General features: G+C 33.9%; 1 pseudogene; it reads right to left on the reverse strand.

The window, feature by feature from the left end:
* LOC109132949 lies at positions 1,876-7,447 on the reverse strand (annotated as a pseudogene).

Here is an 8,804-nt window from a genome sequence, read left to right on the forward strand (position 1 = left end):
CTTTCTCTTGGAATTTGGTTTTATATGCAGCTTGTGGGATCCTTCACTCTTTGTCTACTCACGCAACAACGACCTGATCTTTCTGCTGCTCTATGTTGACGACATGATAGTCACTGGTAGCAACTCAAAAACCCTCACTTATCTGCTAGATGAACTCAATAAACAGTTCAGAATGAAGGATTTGGGCAGAGCTCATTATTTCCTTGGTATACAGCTTCAATATTTTCCTGATGGTATGTTCATGTCTCAGCAAAAATATGCAGAGGATCTCCTAGTCACTGCTCAGATGGAGAACTGCGCTCCCATGCCAAAACCACTACCCCTAGAGCTTGATAAAGTACTAGATCAAGATAAAGAGTTCATGGAGCCAACATATTTTCGCAGTTTGGCTGGTAAACTTCAATATCTCATATTGACTCGACCGGATATTCAATTTGCTGCTAATTATGTGTGTCAGAAGATGCACAAACCCACCATGTCCGATTTCCATCTGCTCAAACGCATACTGAGATATGTCAAGGGAACAATTACAATGGGCATAACCTACACGAGGAATGGTGACTATACAATTAGCGCCTACAGTGATTGTGATTACGAGGATGACAATGCTCTCACGACTTACAGTGACAGTGATTATGCGAACTGTAAAGCCACAAGAAGATCTGTAGGTGGCTATTGTACGTTTATGGGTCCAAATCTTATCTCTTGGTCGTCTAAGAAACAGCCTACTGTCTCGAAAAGCTCCACTGAAGCAGAGTACAGAAGCATGTCAGAAACAGCTTCAGAAATCAAGTGGATGAGCTCTGTTCTGCGAGACTTGAATGTTCCTCTACACACCACTCCAGAGCTCTACTGTGACAATCTCTCGGCGGTTTACTTAATGGCCAATCCCGCGTTCCACTCCCGCACAAAACATTTTGATGTTGATCATCACTACGTTCGCGAACGTGTGGCCCTGAAGACGTTGACAGTGAAACACATTCCCAATCACTTGCAAACAGCAGATATCTTTACAAAGTCTCTTCCTCATGATGCTTTTGCTCGGTTGAGGCTCAAACTCGGCGTTGACGTCCCGCCTACACCAAGTTTGCGGGGGGATGATAACAGAACAACACCAAAATCAGAATTTTTGGTTTCTGCTCAAAACGGTGTCGATCTGGGAAAGGAAGCTATGGGCCTAAACAAGTTAACAAAGCCCAATCGAGTTAACCAAAGCCAGTCCAAGAGTTTAATATCTCCTGCAACGGTAATGTCACAAGAAGACAAGAAACGAGGCAAAGTAAAACTCGTTGATGACAGTACGGAGACAGTCAAGCTGTCAAACCGTTTTGCAGCCCTTGATCCGTCCTGCTCAAAAAGATCATGACAGCTGGCGGAAGACTCTAGAATCATCGAGAAAGCATCTAGGATTTATATTTCTAAGATATAAATAAGCTTGTAAACCCTCTCTTGTAATCTAAGCAGAAATGAGAAATTGAAAGCTTCAACCTAAAAACAACTTTTACTTTCATCTTTCACCATATTTTACTCCACTGACTTAGCTCTCAAACAAAAACACAAAAAGGCCAAGTTATTGCTAATTTACGTAATTGTTGTATATGTGTTTCATAATTACAGCACAAGTTATCAAGATTAAAAATTTATAAGCACCATTAGTTTCCCAAGGTATGCCTGCAATTGAGAATGTTTTGGGTATGAGCATTTCGTTGTGAATCTCGAGTATTAAAATAATTGTAACAATATGGACTAAAAAAAGAAGAAGTAGATCTTGTTTACCTTGAGACGATCAATACTTATTATTGGGATGATAGGGCTGACGTGAAGAATGAGGATGCTCAACCAAATTGCATCCATCAGTAGAATTTTTACCCTTCTTCACATCAGGAAACTCCACCATGTAGCTTTGATCTCGATTTGGAACGTTGTAATAACTACTGTTCCACTACAAGACATATATGAAATAGTAGAAATAGTTTTTCTCTCGCTTCCTAAGCTTCTGGTTCTGTATCCTCTCGCTGAACTCACCACCTGAGGTAAGGCCACGTGGCCTTTTGAAAAGCTCGGATTCACGATTTTATTGTGAATACTGTATTTTGTCATAATTTAAGTGTGAACCGGTCGAGATTTTCCCGATGTTGACTGGTCCAATCAGGATTCGCAAAATATTCCGGCTAAACTCCATCCGGTAGACATTGACTTAGGCGGCTTGCTTTGGTTACAAGTCAACGCCCCGAGTCGATCAACCGCGCATCTGGTGAACCAAAACTCTAATCCGATCACCGGTCGGATTAGAACCGGGATGGTTGTTGATTAAACCGGGTATCTGAATTATAGATTCTCCCGGTACGGAAGTAAGATATATCACCGCGGCACAGAAGACACGTAGCGTGAGAGCGGAGCCAAGCGTCAATGAAGCAAGGATGGACAATACAACGTGGCAGCATTTAGGTATCAAACGCAGCGTTACGTTTCATCGTCTTCGAACTCGTTTAATTAAACAAACAGGACACTCGAGCGCTTCTTTGCTGCCGATCCTAAGCGTCTTCACGGTTGAGTATAGAGAAGTAGGAAACGTCTCGATGATCGACGCGTCCAGTTCACGCGTTGGTTGACGGTTCAGGGTAAGCCAGTTAGCGGCGTCGTCGGAGTTTTCGTAGTCCATTCCCATGACTCGCTCGAGACATCTTTGGATGTATAGAAATATAATAGACGGAGAAGAACCCGAGAAAGAAGAAGATGCTGACGAGGATGATCATGAGTATTCCCATGGTTGGGTCAAACCGAGAGCTATCTCCGGTGACGTCTGAACCGCCGGGAGTGGCTTGACCCGCGGCGATTTGAAATCCTCCGTGGTTGGAGAAGAGGAGTAACGGGAGGATGCAACCATGATCATGACCACCGATAATCGAACGGTTGAGATGAGGACAAAACTTTAGTCGGTTTGGCTCTCCGGTCCATGCAATGAAAAACAACAATAAGTTTGTTCACGTATCTTTCAACGAAGCAACCGGTTAGTGCAAATATCGCCTAAATGTGATGTTAAATGTGATGGTTCTATAATTGTTTAGTTTCTACGTATTTTTGCACTTCCTTTCTATCTTCCAAAATATTTCGGGCTTATATATCTCAGTTTAATGTCAGTGACTTTTAAAGTTTTTACTTTATAAATTTAAGTACAAAATAATAATTAAGTTATTTTACTTGAGTATATATATATATATATATATATTATTAAGTATGAACATATTAAATTTGAGGGATTCTTTATGCCTTGTGTTGTTCGTCTCACTGTGAGTTGTAGAAAGCAGTGAATTTTAAGGTTGATCTCTCGAGCAATGTGAATAGCCATATACATACGTCAGTGCTTAGATTCAAGTGTGCATCAATCAGATGTAAAAGTATCAAACCGGGTTAGTTTAGACCACTTATCATGACGGCTGCTATATCTGCATGCAAGATTTACGTCAATGGCAGGGTATTAATAATACCGTATAATTAAGGGTTTGTTAGCATTTTAGTACGTTTTTGAAACTTAATTGTCAAAAACATACAGAAACTATTTATAATAAAGAAAAGTGGGTGTTGTGAGATAGATGGGACAGGGGACAGGAGAGAACATTACAAAAGGTCCTGGTCAATGGTTTTGGGAAGAAGGAGGAGAGAGAGGGAAAGAAGGAGAAAGCGTAGAGATAGGAGAAAGGCATAGTGGGTTTGTAACAAAGATTTTTTTTTCTTCTACTTCACGGTTTCTCTCACTTTCTCTTTATACATATATTATTTTTTATTTCTTTTTCTTTTCATCACATTTCTCATTTCCAATTATTCAAATATTTATTAATATATTTTTTGTTTCCAAATTATTTCTACTTCCAAAAAATTTATGTTTTTTTCTTTATAATTTGATATGTATTTTGTTTTAATGATTTTAAATATATTTTTATTCAAAAATTTATATTTGTGTACGGTTTTAAATCATTCAGCATGTTTGATAGATTTAAACCGTCCAACAATTATGGTGTACGGTTCAAAACATCCAATATGTTGGATAGATTCAAACCGTCCAGCAATATTTGAGTACGGTTTCAGCCATTCAACATATTTGATAGATTTAACCCGTCCAACAATATTTGTGTACAGTTTAAACCATCTAGCATGTTAGATAGATTCACATCGTCCAGCAATATTTAAGTACGGTTTCAGCCATCCAGTATATTTGATATATTCAACCCGTCCAACAATATTTGTGTACGGTTTAAACCATCCAGCATGTTAGGTAGATTCACACCATCCAACAATATTTGAGTACGGTTTAACCATCCAGCATGTTGGATAGATTTGAAACATCTAACAATATTTGTGTATGGTTTAATCTTTCTAATATATTGGATAGATTCAAACTATCCAACAATATTTGTATCCGTACACCTTATGAAGTGTACAGCTGTCTGTACATATTATCAAGTGTGCAAATACATGTATACATTATTAAGTCTACAAATGTAATTTATGTAATTCTTAGGGTTTAGATGTATGTACTACAATGGTTTGGTAAAAATTACATATGTATACTTAATATTGTTTACATATATATGTACACTTAATAAAGGGGTATAGGCATCTGTACACGTAAAAATATGTACGGATACAAAGATGTATATAATATATTTAAAAATTATTATACAAAATTCATATCAACTTGTAAAGAAAAAAATATATTTTTTTTTGTATCTAAGATTTAAAAAAAAAAAAAGATTATATCAACAAATGTAAACTGGCAACAAATGTAATTAATAAGACTTTTGAATGGCAGAAAAGGAAGGGAAAACACACAAACAGTGTCAAATGTGGGTTTCTTTAATTGCAAATAATGACTGTACTAGTTTGATAATTATGTTTCGAAAACGTACTAAAACGCCTAATAACCCTATAATTAATTAGACTAAAGATGTGAAAGTTTCAAATTTAATATATAAAGACTAAAGAGAGAGAGAGAGAAAGCTAATAATAATAGTATTAATATCTAAAAATTTACAGTTATTGTTAAAAGCCTTGTGTAATTAATTATATCAGAAACCTTGTATAATTAATTATATCAGAAACCTTGTATAATTAATTAATTAATAATTAATTAATTAATCACCGCAAATCTAACTGTCTTTCTCTGTTCTCGATTCTCTTTGTTCTGAAACAGCATGGTCGGTGGTATAAGTTTGTTTGAAAAAATGGGATCCAAGAAGAATGGCCGCGTCTAGAGTAAGTTTATCAATTAATTTACTCGATTTTTTTAGCCTTATTAATTAGGTGCTTTTTTAAATGAGGAAAAGATTAAGTTGTAATTATGAGCTTTATTGGTTTATTAATTAGTTTAGGGCCATTTTAGTACACAACCAAAGTTCTAGGTTGAGACAGAGAATATCGTGACCTTCTTGTGACTTTAGTGTTGCTGTATCTTTCTGATTGCATAAAAATATTACTTGATATCAGCATTGGTGAAAGATCAATTGAGTTTCTCATCATAAAATTTTGAGAAATCTTTACTAATATTATGTGTCCATTGGTGAGAAACTTGAGTTTCTTATCAATATAATTTTTTATTGTTACTTAATATTTTGTTGTATAAGTTTTTTAAAATATTTATTTTGTTAACAATATTTTGCATTTTATCATAAATTATATAAAAAATTATTAATATTTTTTAAACATATTAAATTATTTAGTAAATATACTTAATTTTATTAATCAGTTATATTTTATACCATTTATCATATTATCAATAATAAAATTATAAATACTAATATAGTTAGTGAAAGTTTCACAATACTAATTTTTTTTTCAACTCTTATAATTTTTTTACTCATACCAAATATTTTTTTTTGTATCAACTAATGTTTATTTTAAATAATATAAATATAAAATATAAAATTATGCATAATAGAATTTGTTAGAAAGCTAAATTTGAGAATTTGTTTTTATAGGTTTGGGTTCCTAAATTACATTTAGGGTATAGTTTTTAAGGGATATGGTTTAGTATTTGGGGTTTAGCGTTTATAATTTTGTTATTTTTATATTAAAAAGGATATTTTTGAAAATGGACACTGTGAAAATTCTATCAGAATCGAGAAGGAAACAATTGGAATTTAGGAAAATCAAACCGAGGAGTGAAAATTCATCAGAAGCGGAGGCAGAACGATGAAATCGGATCTCATGAGAATTAACTTCCGCGCGATAACACCTCCTGCATTAACACGAATAAGAAACTTAGTTACACTTACTTAGGCAACCAAAACATACAAAAAATCAAAGAAGAAGAAGAAGAAGGTATCAATTGAGAGAGAGAGGGACCAAACCAAACCCTAAGAAGAATATCGCAGTGGTACGAACGAACGAACTATGAAATCAATCAGAGACGCAGTGCCGGGTTCAGAGGAATATCACACCACCACCAGCCAATCCACAACGACAATGGAGAACAAAAAAAAAAGAGAAGACGAAGAAGCGTTTTTTTTTTAAGTCGAAGACGAAGAGAAGAGAGAGGAGTGGAGCTTCAATGTATTATGACGGTCAGGATTCGATCATGTGATCTTTCAACAGTCATTAATCTAAAAATCGATCATGTAATCTTTCAACGGTCATTAATCTAAAAATCGATCATGTAATCTTTCAACGGTCATTCATTAAAACGATCGGAAAAATATCCAAAAGAGAAATATAATAATAATTTTTTAAAAAAATATTTCAATATTCTTCAATTAAAACGATCGGAAAAAGAGAAAAAAAAGGAAACCTATTGAAAACATTTAAAATATAATAATAATTTTTTTAAAAATATTTCAATAATAAGAACGGTTTAGAATTATTAATAATCCAAAAGAGAGGCTTTTTCATTTATGTCATAATTTTTTGAAAAAAAACCTGGATATAGAGAGGAGTAACTCTTCATGTTCTGAAACGTTACACTTGAGAAGATCTCCTCTCGTAGGATCAACATAAGGATTGCCTCTCCAATAAGCGTACGCCATGCGATCTTCCCATTGCCTTATATTGTTCCCTTCTTTTATCGCCTCCAGCAAATTTTCTGATGGATTTACGTTCACTTCAGCCCTGGCCCATTAAAAGCTCATATTAGTAGTGTTAAAAATATGGCCTTGTGATCTTGGGATCATTAATAATTGATAGAATTATTAATTAACAGAGAGCAAGAGTAATTTAATTCTTAATAACTTACACACAAAGAATCAAGGGCTGCAAATTGGTTTGATAATTTCATAATCGGTTTGTAGGTTGACTGTTTTATGATTGCTTCGGCCTTGTGATCTTGACACACGACTACTTTCTTTCCTTCTTTGACCTTGGCTCTATGTGCAATGAACGCAGCTTCCTCCTTTGTTCCGTTTGTTTTGTCTTGGAGTGAAGCTGGCTCTTTTCCTTTAGACAGAGAGGTGTCCATTGTAGCAGTCGACCGTTGAGCGCATGCGACATCGTTTTGTATTTCTTGGATTTTGGTTGAAAGCAAATATTCTGCTTTATTTGGAATCTTCGTCCTTAGTCTGCTATCGGTAAACAGTAGTACAAGTAACTGAGATGAAATAGTCTAGAGAGGGAAGAATATAATTGAAGAAATAATATTGATATCTCTAACATGATAAATATGGATATTATGAACATTGAACTGATTTAAGTAGCCATGCTTGCACAACTTTTTTTGTTAAAACTGATCAAATCTGGATGCTATATGTTTCTAATAATCTGAAGGAGCAAGTTAGGAGTGGTGATGCAAGTGCAACAGAGCTCTTCGAGCTTGGTGCAGTGATGCTCGAGGCTTATGAGAAGAAAAAGGAGTTGCCTTGAGTTGAATGCGTTCGAATAGGTTTTGTTGTTTGATCCGAAAAACAAGGTCAAGGTGGCTCGGCCTCGGCAAGATGGGTTAAAAGATTGTGTGAAGCTCTATAAAGGCGTTGTGGCTGTTAAATTAAGTCTAAGAAACGGTGGCGGCTAAAGCAAGAAGCAAACTCAAACCAAGAGCTGTTGGCCTCTCTCCCTCTTATCATTTTCGGTTTGGTAATATGTAACTGTTAGGGAGATTCTATGTTAATATGATACTGAAACTTTGTTGTTTCGTTTTGTGTCAATGGAAATAGAATGCCTAAAATATTTGATTGAGTATATTTAATATGACGTCTAAAACTTTGTACCAATAAAATCACTAGTCTTATTAGTTAGAATCGATACAAACCTTTTAATTAAATCTCCTATATAATAAAACAGAAGTACACAACATTGTTTTATACACTATATAATTTTAACAAGTTGGTTACAAATAGGTTATAGATTAAGTTTTATATTATTTGTATAATCTGGATTTATTGTTTCCAAAAATCTTAAAGAGAATATTTTAAAAAATCATTAGATATCATCTAACTTACTATATTAATTTCCTCAAATAAAATTTTTTGATATCTAACTTAACATATTAATTTGTTAATTATCATTATACCTCACCTCTCATTTTTATACATGAGTCTATTTTGTGAAACAAATAAATTATCATATTATTTATTATAATTAAAAAATAGTTTTATTTCCGGATATACCATAAGTTGAATTTTTAAAAACAAATATAAATGATTCAATCTATAAAATATTCAAGTTTAATTAATATTATTCAACTTATTAAAATTATTAATATTATATAGTCTGGATTTATTGTTTCTAAAAATCTTAAAGAGAATATTCTAAAGAATCATTTGATATCATCTAACTTACCATATTAATTTTCTTTATTAAATTATTCATCAAATAAAATC

This window comes from Camelina sativa, chromosome 5, assembly GCF_000633955.1.
Source record: "Camelina sativa cultivar DH55 chromosome 5, Cs, whole genome shotgun sequence".
In the NCBI taxonomy this organism is placed as follows: Eukaryota; Viridiplantae; Streptophyta; class Magnoliopsida; order Brassicales; family Brassicaceae; genus Camelina; species Camelina sativa.